The sequence below is a fragment of the Mchenga conophoros genome, linkage group LG23 (assembly GCF_057382185.1).
Source record: "Mchenga conophoros isolate Kocher_MC1m ecotype Shallow Benthic linkage group LG23, M_conophoros_male_GT1.1, whole genome shotgun sequence".
Classification (NCBI taxonomy): domain Eukaryota; kingdom Metazoa; phylum Chordata; class Actinopteri; order Cichliformes; family Cichlidae; genus Mchenga; species Mchenga conophoros.
In genome coordinates this window covers 15461038-15480991 of record NC_140547.1, presented here as the reverse complement: position 1 = coordinate 15480991, position 19954 = coordinate 15461038, and the positions used below count along the sequence as shown (strand labels likewise).

General features: G+C 40.3%; 1 long non-coding RNA gene across 1 annotated transcript; it reads right to left on the bottom strand.

Moving 5' to 3' along the window:
• Positions 1-8652: 8652 nt before the first annotated feature.
• Positions 8653-9196, bottom strand: LOC146546904 (uncharacterized). Its single transcript, XR_014890795.1, has 2 exons — positions 8903-9196; positions 8653-8821 (listed from the first exon to the last, which is right to left on the bottom strand). It is a non-coding gene; the product is annotated as an uncharacterized LOC146546904 (long non-coding RNA).
• Between the last annotated feature and the right edge of the window lie 10758 nt (positions 9197-19954).

The window sequence follows — 19954 nt, the reverse complement described above, 5'->3', positions numbered from 1 at the left end:
TTTCATTGTCAACATTTGGGACATTGGTGTATTTTACTGACACAAACTTCAAAAAGAACTATGGAAACTGTACAAATGAAACAAATTTGGTGTTACAACTTAAGAGGTCTGTACTATGAAGCAGGATTACAGGCTAAGCCAGGTAGCTGCAGGGTTTTCTTTTCAATGTTACAAAGGTACTTTGCACTGGGGCAGATCATCACGGAAACTTATCCTGCATTCCTCACTTGTTCCAGAAAACAGCCTCATGCCCTCAGATCTCAATGCATAAAGTTTTTAATTACCATCTTTGCCTTTCCCCCGCCATCATCAATAAGAAATATGGATTCTTAGGAACAACCTTTTTCCTTGCTTTTCCCTCTGTTGGTTGCAAACAGCTTTAAAGCAAGTTTTGCTCCACAAGCCTTAGTTATAATCACAACATTTTATGATGTGAGCTCTGGATTTGAAGTTTTGATTTTGTGCTATTTGAATGTTTTTAGTCCCTATTTTGATTTCTTTATCATTTTAGTAAATTGTATGTTTAATTCCTTGAGACTTTAGTGAGTCTTTGATTTTTGTTTTTACGTCGTGGTAACTCTAGTGCAGAGGTTTATCTTTTTCTGCATTTTGCATTTAGTGGTACCCGTCTCGTCGTCCCTTTGGCTTGTCTTTCCTTTGGTTAGCTTTATGTTGTATTTTGTTCTAGTTTTACTTTGTTTTTTTCCTCCCGTGTGACTGTCAGCGCATCCTATTTGCCTTCACCTGCATTAATTACTTTCAGCTGTGCCTCGTTCCCCACCTGTCTCCTGCTGTCTAATCAGCCCTCTGTGTGTATATAGTCTTGTGTTCCTCTTTGTGACATTGCCTTTTTTATGTCCCCTCTTGTGCTGTCCTGGTTTTTTTTCTTCTTTAAGTTCCTATTTTTCGTGATTTAACATTTCTGTTTCTTTACCCTTTGGACTTTGTTACTAGTCTCTTTTTTCTTGTTTTTGAACCGTCACAAAAGCAGTTACCTCCTGCATCTGCACCCTCACCTCTACTCTGTACACTTTATGACAGCCTTAATACAGCGATGTTACCCTAAAACAGCCTTAATACCGTAAAACCTAAGTCTTCTTTACTTGCCTCTTTCTTACGTGCTCTTGCATCTAAAATTCCTGTCACACACTGAAAAAACAAACATGCTAATATATGGGAATGCAATAATAATCAGATATCGAAGAGCTTAAATGTCGGCTATGGAACTTTTACATTTGACATTAATTTCCAGCTTTCCAGCTTCAGATAGACTTTATTTATATACCTCTTTTTCAGCCTTACACTCCAATGTGTCTAGAATGCATGAAATGCATGCATCTCACTGCAATGTAGAACCTATTTTTAGCAGCATCACTATGATTAAAAACAAAATGGTTACTTGGTATTATAGAAACTAACAGAATGATGCATTACTCTATTTTAATGACGTGAAAGATTTGACATATTAAATTTTCTTAAAAACCTAAGGTCCTTTTAAAACAAAGGGGAAAAAATCAAGTTTTTCCCATTAACAGCTACAAGATGCAAAACAGATTCGGCTGACCTTACTATGAATGAGTGTAATGAAGCAAATGACACTGAGTTCAGCATAAAGAACTAGTCAAAGAGCTTTGAAACAGAAGCGTGAATTCCCGAGAAGCTTGAGTAAAGGCTCTTAGGCAAATAGAGAAGGCCATAGCCATTTGGGTAAGTAGAGAGCAATTACACATGGGCATGATTTAGGGGGATGCTGTCACTGTGGTTAGGAGGCAGGACCTCTGCAGATGAAATGAAAATGGCCTGTATAATGGCAGAAGCGACAACGCACTCACTTTAGATGGACTGACTATTAGAGCACGTCAACACTGGCATGAAAAAGAGCAAAACTATGAGGACGGCAATTAGAGAACATGAAAGAAAATGGATCGCAATGGCATCGATGCTGAGGGGAACCTAACAGCGAAGGACTTCTGAGCAGGAGCTAATGCTGTGATTTATAGAATTTGTCATCACAGACATGCATGTTATAAATTTCCTCACTGCAGTAATAGCCATAATGAGGTCACCAACTGCACAGTGTCATCTCAGCACTTTGGGGTTCAGACACAGAATTGAGAGAGGTTACCTGACCAGCATTTGGAATCATTAGAGGGTGGCATCAGTCACCAAACATTACCTTAATGCAAATGTCAGTCTGACTTTGAGCACGTCTCTGCTTTGTGATAACTCTGAGTCACGCAGATTCGAGGAAATGCAGCAAGTGATCAGTAAGGGAGGGTCATCATTCAAAATCTACAGCTGAGATAGGAACACTCATCAGCAACATCATCATTATCCACACGACCATCATCATCATAATCATTATGTAAATACGCTCTCAACATTTTGCAGTTTGGATCCTGGACAGCACAGCAGGGCCTGTCTTACATTTGCATGTGCATATTTCAGTGTTTTACTGAGAATGCGCTGCAGCAATTAACACAGGATTAATTGGCATCTTTATCTCATTAGGGCCAATCTGATCAGAGTATGATGAGGTTTCGGCACGCTCCCATTTGTTTAAGCGGATTGTGGTAATTGCTGTCATTATTATGGGCTCTTTAGCGTCATCCGTGGCCCTCCTCTCCCTGCCTGGACCCCATAAAGCCCAGCCATGTGTCACGGCTCAGTTTAGTTAACCCCTGGAATGAGCCCAGTGGTGCCTGCGTGTGGTTAACGGCCGAGTGGTGATTAGCTCTCACACATTAGCCCATTAACACGTCGCCCCTCCCCTCCCAAACTGCCTTTGTGTTCAGTTTTAACTGCAGTCCTACCTTCTCAAATAAAGTCTTTACAAGGCCCACGTGGGAGGGGAGGAACATGTATGCACACTGTGGAGTTTGTCAAACCTATGTTAACTTCAGGGTGGTGTGTTTTACAAAGCCCCGGGGCCTTGTTTGTCAATCCTGGACCGAGTGTGTCATGTATATGTCATGAAAACAACAGCTATTACATTATAGACAATAAGAGGGAATTATTGTCACTTCATGCAGCGCTATTAAGAGTTGATATTTGGAAGGAGCTTTTCTACTCCCAGAATGTATGCTTTACAGCATTCTCACCGTAATAAATACAAGGTGGATCCAAAGCATATAGCATCAAAAGACAGTATTTCTGAGAGAGGGAGCTATTACTTCAGCGTGAACTCAGATCTACTACCCACCAGAGAGAAGTAACAGACGGAAATTGAGATATAGTGTACAATAGAAAAAGGGAGCCATTGATCCCACAGAGTGCAAACTTTACACTTGCTGCTAAGTTCTCTAAAGGGGGCAATCAAATTTTATATGCTCGTAACTATTTCACCCCCTCTAAATGTTAACAACTGTGCACTCACACTATATGGCCCGTCCCCTTTGTTGATCCATAACAGCGATGAGCCCCATCTTCATGGATTTGCAATATAACAACAATCTCTGTCTATGCAATATAATGATCCACTCACAACCAGTGTCTTAAAGTACATTCATAGGGCCAATATATTGTCCGCACAAGTCAGTCAACTCCTTTGGGCCCTCTACAAACACAGGGGAGAGGATTTATCTGTCAAAATCTGTGAATGAGGACAGAATAGAGAAACCTGAGAGCATTTGATAGATTTTTAACTTCCACAGTAACTTTACATCTCGGAAAGGCTACAGATCTGTTATAAAACACAAAAACAAAGAAGTAGTAGGAAGTGTGACTATTGTTATACAACCTGACTTTTGATGCAACCATAAAATATCCAAAAGAACATCGCCCCCGCTATGAAAATGACTTGAAATCAATGGATAATGGCATAAAATGAAGTTACGTCTTTCTTCAGAATCCCCCCCTAAATCAACCACCGTGCCAAAAAGATACTCTGCACGCCCATGCGAACGTATGAATTCAGAATTTTGGTAAGTTAATTGGTTGCGACATCCCTTTAAGACATCCTCACATTTTAACTTCTCTGTTTTGTGGACACTTTTGGCATAAAAAATTAAACCAGGCTTTGAGGCAAAGAGAAACAAATGCCACTTAAGTGTGTCATGAATGAGAGCCAGTCAAAATTAGACAACCATGAGCTCTATCAGAGCCCTGACAGTCTGTCTTTATGTGACAGCAGCTGCCACCAGTTGTACCCACTCACCTATGCCTCTGAGCACAAACAAAGCTTTGATTTTTCTCAAATTCCCCCAAAAGTACACCCCACCGCCACCATCCCTCAACCTCCACCATGTATAGAACGATGACAACGACAACAAACTCCACCCTGCCGCCCCTCATCTCTCTTAACACAATCTGAGAAGGCACATAGCCATCTGTACCTCCAGGGAAGCTTCTTCTTCTTCAAAGAGCAACATGATCAGCATTATGGCATCTGAAAGACTCCTCTTTGACTGGGGAGAGTAAATCAGTCACAGAGTTGAAGACTGACAAACTGAGAAAAAGGCACACTGACACCCACAGCAAGGCTGGAAGCCCACAAGAACTTTAAATGCATTCTGCCCTGTTGCTGTCACCAATCCTTTTTATTGTCTCATTCTTCAGCAAGTGTTACTACATCATTTAAAAGCACTTGCACTGAATATTTTTTAGATAAGATCTACAACAATAGAATGAGTCTCGATAGTGTCCTGATTGTGTGTGAGGGTCATATAGGCCCATGTACTACCCCATTCCTCCAATTAAGGCACAACCAATTTGAAAACCCTTTGGCTAGTTTTAAGACTTATAGAAATGGGTAATGTTTCAGTGTTTTGGTGCCTCTAGTATAGACAGCAGAGTCTGAAATCTGTATTGATAGCAATGTTGAATATTATTACAAAGGAAAAAAACAACTACAGTAAAATAATCACACCATGACGCCTCTGCCTTTCTAAATGGAGGGACAGTAACTGCGTGTAAAACCTGAAGATAGTCAGATTAACAGTATTTCGTCTCTATCTGCCACTCTGCAATTCATCTCATGTAAACGTGACGCACAGCGTGACGTGAAAAAAGGCACATACCTTTGACGTTGCGTGACGAACTCTGTATTCCCCATCCACACGTAAACGAAAAAAACGAGTTTTAAAAAAATCTCCGTTTTCGGTGATTCGAAACGCCGTTTACGTGTGGACGAAACAGCTGCGTTTTCAAAAATACCCGTGTAGGTGTGGACGTAGCCTAAAAGAGTTAGTAGGTTATTTTCTTACTACCTGTCATTTATTGCAGATTACTTGTATTTGCTTAATTGTTTACTAAATGTTTGAGGTGTGAAAGAAACCGCAATGGAGCAAAATATGGGTGTGTGTGGTTGGAGGATATGTTCGTGCATGTGCGTGCGCGCGTGCGCGCGCGAGAGGGGGACGCGGGCATTTTTCTTGTAAAACAAAGGGGGGCCTAGCAAAAAAAGTTTGGGAACCACTGCTCTAGACAAAGGAGGAGATAGAAGCCACTGACATTAAGACAAGAAAGCTCTTTACCATGCATGGAGGGTGTCACTACAAGTCCAGCACCCTGAGATATACTCTAAGTGGAAGAAATGAGGCCAAAGACTAGTGAGTGTCAGAACCACTATTCAGGATGAAACAACATGTGTTTAGTGAATATCTCAGACAGCAGAAACCCAAGAAAGAAGAGGAGCAAGAAGAGGAACCATAATGGAAGGACAGGTCCTTGCACAGTATGTACCACCGTCAGATAGAGGAAGTGGTGGATATCTAAGAAACCTATCAATGACTGGATGAAGCTGGACTTAAAGACAGCACAGAGGCACTAATCATGGCGGCACAGGAACAAGCTCTAAGCACAAGATCTATAGAGTCTGGGGTCTCCAGGCTGTGCAAAGATGCTCTTACATACAACTGGCTGGCATAGTATACAGGAACATCTGAGCTGAGTATGGCCAGGAAGGCCCGAGGTCGAAATGGGATACGCCTCCTGAAAATGTTTGTGTTTGTGTGTTAATAAAAGTTTTTTGTTGAGACTGCTGGGGCTTCAGTAAATTCGACAGATGACTGGTAAGGTGTCCTTTTGGCAATGATATGTTTGGTAAATGGTGCACAATTTTGAAAATACAATTCTCTTAATGAAAAAAAACTGTTTTTAGCACTGAGGCTCAACTTTTATTAGATACACCAGACAGCAGCATTGCAGTCCATAATGCAGCCAATATTGCAGTCAATAAACTTTGTGGGAAGCTTCAGGGATCATGCACTCAATTACAACTGAACCACTGCGAAGCACCTACAGCAAATGTCTCTGATGCAGCAGAAATATTCATGTCAGTAGTGCCCTGCAGAATTCAATAGGCCCTTCTGCCTTTGAGGAGAGACAGATGAATAATCAGAAAAGGGGGATGGGGGATCAGACACAAGTGAAGCTTCGATGGAAAAAAGAAAAAAGTGAAAAAGCTAAGCAGCCTTTGCTCTGCTTGGCCTTTGAAGTCCTTCCTCTAGCAGACATTGGTATACAGACACACACAAAGGCACACAGGCTCTCTCTCCTCTTCCTCTGTTTTCTCTCAGCTTCTCTCGCTTCTCCCTCTTTCATCTCCTCCACATCCCTTCATCTTTACCCTTTTTTTGCTCCAGGGATCCCCCGTGTCCCCCACTACTTACCACTCGTTTGCTGTCCGGGCTTTGATATCAGCTCACAGAAAGATCAACAGCATACTTTGGGTCCATTTCTCCAGCTACCACGACTTTAATAACAGCAACAAAGACAAGGCTTTTCAACTGCACTGACTCACATCTATTTGTTATTCATAGCCACTATCATTTCCCCAAAGCACTGAAACATATGCATGTGGAGCTGACTTCATGATTTCTCTAAAACATGAAAAGAGAGCATACGCTGTGTGGGTTTCTCAAAAGTATTGAATACCACTCAGAACTCAAGTTCTGCAAAGAAAAAGTTCACTGTGAACTGTGTGTGCTGCACTCCAACAGTGAGCTCAAGCCAGAATAAAGTAAATAATGTGGTTTACACAATGGATCAAAACAGATCCTACAAAATGTGGTTTTAAACATTGATAAGCATCAAAAGGCAGAATTTTAACCACGGGCACAGTTATATATGCAGTATACTGTGCTCTCTGGCCGTGCAGACAACCGCAGCCTGGTTCTGTCTTAGTAAAGGTTCTGTGAGCCTCCAGGCCAGCCATCACACCAGGCATGAATCATGGAAATGTCAAGTACGAAGTCTGCCACAGAACACAGAAGAGCTTCTGCACTGGGAGGCAACGACCACGGCGAAATAAAGCACAATTCCAGGCATTAAAGTAGTAGTATATTAGTAATTATCTTATAATCATATATAAACAAATTGATCAACAGAATTACAATACAATCAGTGTCACAGGGGCACGCTAAACAGCCAATAAAATGAATGCAATTCTATTTTAGTTTTAGATAAGTGCATTGGAAAGGAAGTCTACCTCCTATCAGGATGTGCAATAGCAAACTGAAAGCAGAAAAAACAGACAGTTATGTTTTGATGGAAAACATAATTGCTAACAGGACTATTATTACCCTCTGACATAGTTTTCTGATACAGGAGGTTCTGAATGCTGTAACCGTATAGAGGTTCCAAGGACGGACAATAGGTAGACATAATGTGAGAATTTGACGCCACAGGTTTGCATCCTGTGTGTGGTGAAGTTAAGGCTAAAAAAGCACTTTGGTCATGGTTAGGGGAAGATTGATTCACTGCAGCATGAAAACAGAAAACATGCTTCCCTGTGTGCTTCAAGTTATTATTCACAGATAACCAAGAAAAATGTTTTCATAAACAGTTTTACAGATACATTCGGTATGAATATTTTCAGATTTTTCTTTTCTGTAAAAATTCAATCACACAATCGTATACAAAAAACTGGGTGTTGCAAATCTAGTGATACACCATATGGGCCAAACGACTGGGTCACCTACACACTACAGCTACATTGGTGATGGAAAACCCATGCCATAAAGCTGCCAGGCGCAGAGTTTGTGTGCTGATATTCATGCTAGAGCAGGTTTGGGGCTCTGGAGTTATTAAGTCAGCAGGACATTGACGACTTTGTTTGCTAGGGGTCTCAGCGCTCAGGAAATATATTATGGGTTTATTGCTAAATTCAGGCCTTTCCATGCATCTTGCTGATGACGAGCTTGTATCCTTGTTAGTTGTGCTTTTATTATGTTAATATTCCTTATATTTTGTATTCGTGGTTGTCTCTCTGTGTACCAGCCTTGGGAAATGTCCAAAGTAAAGTAGTTAGGGGAATACATGGGTGGATATCTGTTTTATCGTGTTTTCAATATCACTCACCACGTGAGGTAGCCATAGTTTTTATTTCATTTTGCTTGACAATAACGAAAAAGTTCTTAAATGTGGAATCTGAATATTGTAAACCCTGAGAGAAATTACATTATCATGCATGTTCAGTAGGATCCAAGGCCTTTGATCGGGAAATGCTTTTTTGAGGACATATACAATACATAGAAAAGACTTCAAAGACAGTTCAGTATTTTATGCCTGTTTCATACTGCAAATCATGGCACTATATTACATTGCTGTCATTGCACAGATATTTGTCAAGCCCATTTTTTGGCTGTTTTTGTCACGGTCTGGCTGGCAGACCGTGGGGAGATGGGGAAATAGGACCCAAACGCCGGACTCTTCAGTGCAACAGTGTTTATTTACAAGGTGGTGAAGTAAACAACAATAAATCCCCAGTTTCCCAGACTCCCGTGTAGTGTCTTCTTCCCAAAAGTCCCCGTGTAGTGCTCTCTGCCCCAGTGTCCCTGCACTCCCCGTGCTCACTGCTCCTTCTCGTCCCACACTCCTCCTGAGGGGAAAACAATAGAGGCAGCCGTTAACACTTATCCCAGCAGGCATACACTCACACTTGACTTGTTTGAAGACTGACGTGTAGTCAAACGCAATAATCCAGCGTCGGTGGAAGCTCCATCGCTCATCTAAATAGCTCCCCCGACGAGCCCAGATGAGGAGCAGGTGTGCGGCCAGGACTTCGGGTGTGGCCAGCCCTCAAGTTAGACCACGCCCCCAGGGCTGAAGGTGCCTGTAACTTGGCCACAGCAGAAAGGCAAAACACACACACACACATACCTGCCTACATACAGATGTGCATAGGGGCAGTGCAGACAACACACCAAATAATAATAATAATAATAATAACAACAATAACAATAATAGTCACAGTCCCCACTGCCCACGGACCCCGAGTCCCCAGAGCCGGGTCCGTGACAGTTTTACAGAGGGGACCTTCTGATCATTCAGTTTATAGCAAATGGTTTTACAAGGCCTAATTTCCATAAATATGAAAATTAAATAGTCTATAACATGGCTTGTGACAGAAACGGAACAGAAATAGCTTCTTCTTTCTCCTCTTAGTATTATGCATATTACGTCTTACTTCTTCAGATTTCTGCCTAGCACTAAATGGCTTAGTGCAAAACAAAAAAAGCAGCAATAATGACACATATGACAGGTCACTGCAGGTCAGAGGATGACATTAGGACAACTGAGATGTATCTCAGAGCTCTCACACTACACCTGCTTTTCGCTTTGTAAAAACCTGTTGATTAAAGCTGCTATGATTAAACCAGAGGTGATACAACGTCTCCTTGCACTCACTGAGGACTTACAGTTCTAACCTTTATACCATATCACCTTGAGGAAATGGGCCAGATGATTAGGAGGGTGTTCGTGGGCTGCTATTTTTACACCTCAGTCTCCCTTTCTGTCTGTCTTATTATCTCTTTCTCCTTCTTTCTGGAAACAATAAGCGCTATCCAAGGTGGTATAATGACATTTCAGTTCACTTACTTTAAAATATTCAGAGTTAAAGAGGATTTTACCTGATGTACTGTGCCATCACGGAGCACAGAAAATCGGAGAAAAGCTCGCTGGGTAATATGGAGTCGAACACCACAAGAGCCAAACTTCTTCATGGTGACAACAAATGTTTGAACCATCAAAATTTGATCTGCGACAGATTGCCAGCAACTGCAGCAGGTACGCTTTGCCATATATGAATGCTCCTCCAACAGATGGATGAAAGATGTGCAGTGCACAGCAAATCTGGAACTCTTAATAATTCAGCAACTTCTTGTGTGACATTGACTGCAGTTTAGCTCACTCTGAAACTGAGCCCAGATGGAAAGGCAGACTTGTCTCTTACAGCAAACACTACACTAACAGGAGAAGTCCCCAAAGAGAGCAGAGAAGAAGTGAAATAGGTAAGGACAGACAGACTGCTGCACGAGCCCCCTGAGACCTAGAGAGACTGCTCCTCAGCTGTGCCTGTTCAGCTGCTAACAGCTTGAGCTGCTGTGCCACATGCTGCTGGCGACACTTCCTCCTGTTCACCAGTTTAATTTGTGCTGAAATTAGAGTCCAGCCAAAATCTGCCAGGTTCAAAATGAATGACCGGACCCAAAATAACAGAAGTTATTCCTGCCACATTTAAAAATCTGCAGTTTCCATTATATTAGCACATGTGCAGAGCACACAGATCCTTTTTTTGTTTTAAAAGAAAAAAAAAGCGTGTAACTTCTCTGCACAACAAACTTATTCACTTCATTTATTAACAATATCATCAGTTTTTGTGTATCGATAGGCAACTTTTTCAAACAGCTATACGCAGGTTGAAATATTTAACGCTTAAACAGATTTAAAACAAGCAGTTCTTTGAGTGATAGGTTTTTAGGGAAGGAAAACAGACCCTGGCTGGGTAGCTTTATTTATGCAAAGCTTGACTTGCGTCTGTTAAACCTACCCTAATCTAATTGGCGCATCCCATTTTGTTGCCAAGGAAACCCACTGGTATTATTCCCCTTGAGCATAGAGGTCTACTGGTTTCCCCATAATAGCATTTCATCTCTACAAACTTTGCTGTACGTTTATTTCTGTTGCACTATGTCCCATTTTAATTATTATTGTTCTTTTAGTAGGTTTCTATTTATAATAACAGGGTAATTAAAGTCATGCTATGGGCTCTTTCAGATATGCCACTGCCAATGCCACTGTTAAGTAATTTTTCCAACAAATTTCATATTGCACAGTTAATTTTGATAAATTACTTATAAAATACTTGCATTAAAAATTATGTATACCCAAATATATTAAAGAGGTCTGGTTCAGTGAATTAAAAGTGAAGTCCAGCCTTCCACCCTTTTAAACTGAACTTCAGCTTTAATTTAATTTTAATAGACAAGTGATTTGAAAACCATATATAAATATAAAAATAAAAAATAAAGAACAAAAATACCACTGAGCAGTTGTCAGGAAGGGGGGAATTAGCTATATGGACCAAAAACACATGTGAACCTTGCTGTTAACGTTTTTATTTCTGCTGTAAAGTTTAGCATGTCAAAATTGGAGTCTGGGGGTTGACTCGTTTTCATACATTAAATGGAAACAGGAGGAACTTTAATCTTTTGCACTTTAACTTTAGTTACAAAAACCGAACCCACCCCAAAACTAGAGCAACCTTTATTTAAGGTTCGGTTTTGGGTCCATGTTTCTTGCATACTGTACAGTAATCAACAATTCATGATGTGCGCATGTCTGCAAGGGTCCATATGACAAAAAACGATCAAGGTGCTGCACGTTTTGCGTATGCTGGTGCCAGAACAGTGCACTGGATGCTCATTGCGTGCTTCAAATACATTTGATGTTTTTGTACTGTATTCCACATTAATGGAACTTGTTAAGCACCTGCAAAAGATAGTAGTTTAGATTGTTTTTATTTTGTCCGGCCAAAAACAATAAACAAAGCTGCTCGTCTTATTGCTGGCATCAGGTAAGCGTCATGTTTTCCAGAATATCCTAGAATCTACACTATCCTGGATGTGAGAAAGTGTAGAAGACTTCACAGAATAGATGCTTTACTTGAATGTAAAAAATGTTATCTGTTCCAACCTGCAAGGTAAAATGGGGAAAACTCTGTGCTCCTCACAGGTAGGACATTGACAGCATAGCAGACTGTATCACAGACTAGATTAAGGCTGGTCTGCAGTACGGGGGCCCCGCAGGGAATTGTGCTGGCAACGTTCTTGTTCACCCTCTATACTGCAGACTTCTCCATCAACTACTCAGGCTGCCATCTACAAAAGTTCTCTGATGACTCTGCCATAGTCGGCCTCATTACAGGTGAGGATGACTCAGAGTACAGACAGCGGATTCGGGACTTTGTGGACTGGTGCCAACGGTACCTTCTCCAGACCAACACGGGGAAAACCAAGGAGTCGGTGGTGGATTTCCGTAGGCACAGACCCACCACACCTACACCACTGAACATCCAGGGATCTGACATTGGACTGTCACAAGTACCTGGGTGTTCACCTGAACAATAAACTGGACTGGAGTCACAACACTGATGCTCTTTACAGGAAGGGTCAGAGCACTGTGGTGGTGCCAGCCATCTTCTATGGTGATGTCTGTTGAAACAGCAGCTTATCTACAGTTGAGAGGAGGCATTTGGATGAGCTCATTTGGAAAGTCAGCTCTGTCCTAAGATGCCCCCTCAACATAGTGCAGGTGGTAGAAGACAGAAAAACTTTGGCAAAAATTATTATATAAGATAATGTGTTCATGAAAAGATTCATGAGCACATACTCCTGAGTCTGAAGGGTTTGGTATAAATACAGTTAGTCTATTTGTAATTCTAATAATCAGATGAGCAGAGCTGAACCGTAGGAAAACACATGACACACCATGTGTGGGAATCTTTTCAAAAGATGGCTTTCTTTGCCTCTTAGACACTTGCTCACTAATTATGTCACAGACGAACAAAAGCATCACTTGTATAATTTGCCAAGTCTTAGTCACAATGGGTGATGTTGGCTTTCTTTCACTGAAAAAGTGCAATAATAAGCAAAAAGAGAAATAAAACAGCAGCAACAACAAAAGCAACAACAAAAAACTTTAAGCTTTTTAAATATTGTTTCCCATCGTCATAAAAGCAATTAAATTTGATATTATGAAACTGTTGACTGTTACTGGAAAAGGAATGGTCAGTGCAGCTGATCCTTATGATGAGTGGTGGGCAGACAAAATCTCCAGTGGAAAAAATTCTCAAGTTATCTGCATGAAACAGTGACAAAATAAGCTTTTTGGAAGTGGGCAAACAAACCTTTAAAGTGCATAAATACTGGATTCGTGTTATTTTGGGACTGTTAGCATGGAAGAAGATCCCTATTGTTGTGACTCATGTTGAATAAAGATAGTTACTGCCAGCGTTATTTGCATGGTGAACGCATGTTACCAAAACTCTCAGTTTACTCTCAGTTTCCAACCAATTTACAACCTGTACTTAGTGCAAGATGGTTGTGACATTGATAAAATTAATGTTTGAATTTCTAACACTAATGTTTCAATGGCCAAACCAAGCTATATCACTCACCTTAATCATGTCAGAGTGCAAATGGTAAACTGGTACTTGCTACTGGTACAAGTGGCTGTTTGGGTGAAAAAACTGTTTGGGGCTCTGTGTTGTTTTTGAGAAGGATGTGTGTTCTGTCATTCTGCAGCTTTACTGCAGAACTTAAAAGATTTTCCTTCTTTCTCTCCAGCTGCAGACCATTTAGTGGCCTGAAATCATCTGTGCTTAGTGAGAAAATACACCAAAGAGTATGTATTTTGTCAATTTTTAATTCAATGAGTCTCTGATTACATGGACACTTGGATTACTCATGAATAAAGATTCAACCACTCTCTGTGTGACTGCAGCGAGGCTTGACTCCCCAGCGCCTTTTGGCAACAAGAGAAACTTCCACACAACTTGGCACAGCTCCTTCAAGACCTCTGAATACCCCTGGCAGTGCATGAGTCACACACACATGCACACACACTTGATGAGGATAACTTCCACTTCAGCTGGTTAGGTGGACTGCCTGGTCTCTCTTTCTCTCTCACACTCATTTTTCCCCCCATTTCACTCTTTCTTTTTCTCACTGTGTATCTAACGGACATCCCTGGGGCACCAGTAGTTGTTAGTGTCTCGTAGTGGAGGTGGCGGTGGGGGCCGAAGTGCAACACGGTCTCATTACCTCCACATGCTCACCCTGCAGCCCACAATGGGGGTCTGAGATGAGGGGTGGCGGACAGAGCCTGATTCGTTTTGATGTTGCGCACATAACGAGGCTCCCTAGTGTTACTCCCTGTCCCTGAGTGGAGCCCCGAGGAGCCTGACGCGTGGCCCACGCCGTGGCTGCATGAATGCCTTGCTGCAGCATCCCAAGCAAACCTCACAAAGGTCATGGAGTAATGTCTGCTGAATTTCTGTGTCCTCAGGGCTTTTCTCATTAACAACCCGGAGTGGGTGGATCTCCAGCGTCAATCAAGAAACACTCTAAGGATCTCCCAGTAGGATAAAGAGAACAATACCACGCTGTACTCTCTCTGTAACAAAGCAGATATAATACAGTTGGGACTATTCTGCAACCAAACCTCAGGAAGGCATCTTACCCTTCTATCCCCTAACTCTCATTCTCATACACTTCCTCCCAGCCCATTTCCCGACCACATGCATCGCACCGTCACACATATCCTGCACTTAATCTCCTCAGCTTGGCCTCCAGACTGACAGTTAAGCTTGATAAGGTATCTGGTTTTCCATTATTGTGTCTAGGATGATGACTGAGAGCATGTACACATGTACGGCTAACACCGAGCTGTGTCTGCCTCACTGATGCTTCTAACTGGTAGAGCCTAATACCACCTGATTGCCAGCGCTCAGAGAGGCTTTACTCCCAGTCTGCCACCCTCTCCACTGCCTCCTCTCCCAGCTCTGTTGTTTGGTCTCTGGAATAATCTAATAGGCACATCACGCCTGAGATACTTCGGCCTAATATTTTCTCTCAGAGTCAGCTCGGATGCGGCTGGGAGTGAATGCCAGCTGACTGTCTGTTGAAGTATTCAGTCATGACAGAGTGCTGGAAAATTTAGATGTATTTTTTATACATTTGAATTATAGCTTAAAAAGGTATCTGCATGAAAAATACACTTCCTGTGACCCCATATCTGCACTGCACTGCACACAAGCTGATATTAACATCACTACTAATGTTACTGTTAAGACAAGTTCTAATAAAATAGTAAGAAGTAATAAACAAAGGGTTAGGTCATCGAAATAATGAATGTATTCTAGATGTAGGATAGAGTCTATATAGAGTTAGGGAAATAATTATTTGATCCCCTGCTGAATTTATAAGTTTGCTTTACTTATTTCATTGAGTGAAATAAGTATATAGCCAGAATCATTACAGACACTGCTGACCTCAGCGTATGTGTATAAAAGACATAACAAGGATGTCAGGGATAAGGCTGTGGAAATGCACACGTCCAGAATGGAATGCAAGACCATCAACAAGAAGCCTGTTGAGGTGATAACTGTTGGTGCGATTTTTTGGCAGCGGAAGAGACATATGGGGTGTGGATGATCATGAAAAAGGTCAGCTCAAAACCACATAGAAGTAGTCTGCTAATTATATAAAGGCAATTGGGGACCACAGTCATCAAGAACACCATTGGTAACACTCTTTTTTGTAATGGACTGAAATCTTACAGCACTGGCAAGGCTCCTCAAGAAGGCACATGTGCAGTACAGACCAGTCTTACGTTTGCCAGTGAACATCTAAATGATCCAGAGATAGCGTGGGGGAAAGTGCTGTGGTCAGATGAAACCAAAATCTAACTTTTTGGCATCAAGTCAACGTGCTACATTTAGAGGAATAGAAATGCTGAGTATTGCTCAAAGAACACCACCCCCACAGTCCAGCACAGAGGTGGAAATATTATGCTTTGGGTTTGTTTTTCTGCTGAGAATATGGGATGATATTTTGTCTATCGAGTGTCTATCGAGACTGAGGTTTTGGAACAAGCCATTTGAGGACCTAGTTTTAGTTTTCTTGAAGGACAGATGGATAATTTTTTTAAAAATTATCTGGAAGGCAGAGAAGTAGCGAACATACAAATGCTTTATTATTGTATTTAACTATCTGTATTTCACTTGGGTATTTATTTTTCTGGCAACTTTTTACTTTTATTCCCTACATTTTTACACAAATATCTGTAATTTCTTACATTTTCAAAACAGTCCCTTTACTTTAGGTTCAGCTGTGTCATTTATAGCATTTATAGTTAAGGGTTAAAATGGGTCAGAACAAACGGTGTCTGTAAGTTGTGTCACTTTAGAATCTACTTATTGCTGCTGAATAAAGGGAGTAACATTTTTTAAGTGGCAGGTATTTTTAAATGCAGCTTTTCTATTAGCTCAACAAACATCAGCAAACACACAAATTGTTCGTGTGTAGTTTGTCGCATAGTGGGCTGCTAGCTAAAGGTCCCGCTTCTTTATTCCCTAAGAGAGAAAAGAGTGTGAAATAAGTTCAATCAGAGATGGAGAAAGATGTAAGAAGACAAACAGGACAGGACAAGAAGAACAGAAGTTATATTTAAAGGTAAAGACTGCTCAGTGACACTTGCTAAACTGCAGATTTAAACATTAAATGCAGTTTTAATCACATTTTGGATCTGTATGTGATGTATTATGATAAATTATTTATTTCCATATTGTAAAATGTCAAAGCAGCTAAGTATACAAATTTTGTGTTATTCAAATGTTGCATCATAGCAGGATAAAAAGGTTAGCTTGTACTGTGGTGAATTTACAGTAAATCACTATGTTCGGCTGGTGCACGGTGGCTGTGGTACTCATGGTCAGTATTAGGTTATCGATTTGCATTTACACCGATGACACTAAAATAATTCACTTAATTCCACCTAGACAATATACAGTATACTGTCAGTGTAGGATCAGCCAACAGAGCTCGTGAAACATCTCGTATCTTGTTGAATTTAGTTGTCTAAGGAAAGTAAGTAAAGTTTACTTATTAAGTTCTTGTCACCGATAAACAATCACAAAGTGCTGTATGTAAAAAAGAGTGAAATAAATAAGAACATTAATTGCCATAATAGTCAATAAAAAATACAATAATACACGAAAAACCCCTTTTAAAATAAATTAAAAATTATGAAAAAAATCTCAACAGAAAACCTTTTTAGACAACGTTTTTAAATGCTGAGACATAGCAGGTTTTCCTATCGGTATGTTAAAATGAGAATCTTAAAGCTTCCATTAGAAATTATTGTGATTCTTTTTCCCATGCTTTGCTACTTGTGGAGGCAAAGTCAACCTCTACATAAGAAGTAGAGAGAAGTAGAGAGCAAATAGTATTATTTTTAACACAGGCATCTGTACTTCTATTTAAGTAAAGAATGTCTGTATTTGCCACAACTAGAACACCACTATTGATGTGAACTGAGTTAGGTTGGCAGTATATTCTAAGCAAATTACTATAAATTTAGCTTAAAATAAGCCATTATTAATGATTTTTAAAATTTGGATTTACTAGTAGATGCAGATTTATTCCACAGATTACATAAAGATGTCTAAAAACACGTATTATTTAGTAAAAAAATACTAAATAATACAAGCACTCAGCAGAGCCATAATAATAGACCTAATAATAGCATGTGATAGATACGAAATACCTGAAATAATAAAGTAGGAAGTATATATAGCAGCTTACAAACTGTTAGATAAACAACATTGAAATCAAAAATGCACATATATTTGAAACGAAGAAGTGATATTTCATTTTATCACGTGAAATAGGCAATGTTTTACTTACTATGTTTCAGTCAGGACCACTACAGCTCAAAAACTTAACTGAATTGAATTTTCTTGTGCACTAAGAGCAGCAGCAAGACCCAGCAAAGACTAGATTACATTAGATATACCATTAGAGGAGGAGCTTGAGATGGGTTGCAAAGGGAATGACTCAAAAGTCAGCTGTTTGATTTCTTCAGGTCTTTCTGAACTAATGTTGTGCTCAATGTCTGTCATATTTAAGTCAGTCTAATCTTGGAAGTTAAACCACTTGAATGTCAACACTGTAGTATTCCACCAGCTCCACCAGAGACAACTCTCTCTAACATGGAATAGATTATATGTGAAAATAACAATATTTTAAAAAAGGCTAATAGCAAACAAACAGCAAATAAAACAAGGCTGATAATGAAGATATCACTCCTTTTTCATCAGGAGTAAAAGATTAAAGAGCATTACTGTTACTGCCTCATCAAGAGCTGAGGAGAAGAAAATAATCTAATTTTAACCGGCTATCAATTTCAGTTTGCAGAGACTGCAGGAGCAAAATCAACAAGAAAGGGTTACAAAGAAGCCTGTCTAATTTCTCTGTTTTTCACCTTTACTTTCTTTCTCCTGGAAACCCTGTAATGTATGTGCCTCCAATATACTGACTTCAGCAGAACCGTGATTGGCTCCTTTGTGCCTGTCCTATCAGATGGGAGTTTAAAAAGAGAGGTCTCCCTCAGCCTTCAGACATCTATTCAGTCCTGCTCCTCTCCCCTCTGCTGTGCCAGGCCAACAGAATGAGAAGCTGCAGACAGACAGACGGACAGCAGCAGGCAGGTGGAGATGGGATGAAGCACACTCGAGAGTTTCTTGTTGATCACTATCTGACACACAGGCAGGGGAAGGCAATCAGCACAGCAACCAATTCTTACTTTTCTCCTGCAGCAGCGTTTTATCACAGCAAACTTTATCTGCACCTGATGCTTAGATACTCAAGGAGCTGAGGACATGGAAAGAGATTACCCAAAATATACAGCCTGGATGAGACTAGATACCAGCTGCTCACAATGCTCCATACATATGCTCAAAATGTATTTGTTTGTGGAACAGGAAATTTATTTTGTGCCTTCACCTAATTTTTTACCAAGACTTTCCTAGAAAACCTTTTGAACATGTGGTAAATTTGTGATGAATATGCAAAATGAATGTGCATATGCAAAAAAACAAAAACAAAAAGAGAACAAAAGAAAGAAATGTATGTCCATGACCATTTCACAACTGTGAGGGTTTCTATACATGCACTGTTTAGAAAAAAAAAAACTTTTCCCCATTGGCCGCCATTCTAAAAGACATCGCTAAAACAGCTGCCTTCCAACAGCAAACAAAGTCTAGAAAAATAGGTTTTAAGTAATGATTCTCCAGAAGGGTTCATAGAGTGCAAAAGGCAGAAGCAAAGCTTGCTCATATGACAGCTGTGAGTCCGGGTTCAAATGATGTAAATCAGTAAATCAGTGTAACATAAACAAGCTAATGCTGACTAACATTTTTGCAACCATGTGCGATGAACTTGTGAACTTATTGCCTTTGAAATGGTTGCATCCAAGCCAGGGACCATGTAAAACACCATTTACGATCTTCAGAGCAAATCTGGTGTAGCAAAACAATAACACAACCATAAGTCTGGTATCAGTTTGCTGTTGAACAGGATCAGGCTGGTAATTACATGCGGTCTGTTTGTGGTATTGCGGAGATTAAGTGTGATAAATCTATATTTATTTGGCAAACCTGCTGCGAACTACATACACAGAAATTCACATTAACTATTTGTGTTAATGTTCAAGCTGGAACATTATAGTTGGAATGAGAATTGATGTATTTGCTGCATTATAGCAACTCAAATGCGACATTACATAAATGCTAAGCAAGTTTTATATATAAGAATTATCCAGAAAAACTCATTTGCAGACAAACTGGTGAAGGTTTGTGAATAATTGCTGTTTAATTTATAAAAGCAGAAATAATTAGCCAAGCTTTCTACTTTGTGTGAGTAGATGCTTAACCTTGTTGGGTTTAATTTTGCAAAGGAATGCTTAACTTAAATTTCACTATGTTTTAACAAGCTCAGATAAAACTGAATGCCAGTGGCAAGCGTCTTTTTTCAAAGTCTGTAGGCTAATAGGCTATTCAATGGAACACAGAGGTACTTGACAAAGAGTCCCACTACAAACATCAGCTGTCAGATGTCACTTAGTCACTATTATGGTAGATATCATAGCCATAAATATGTCCACAAAC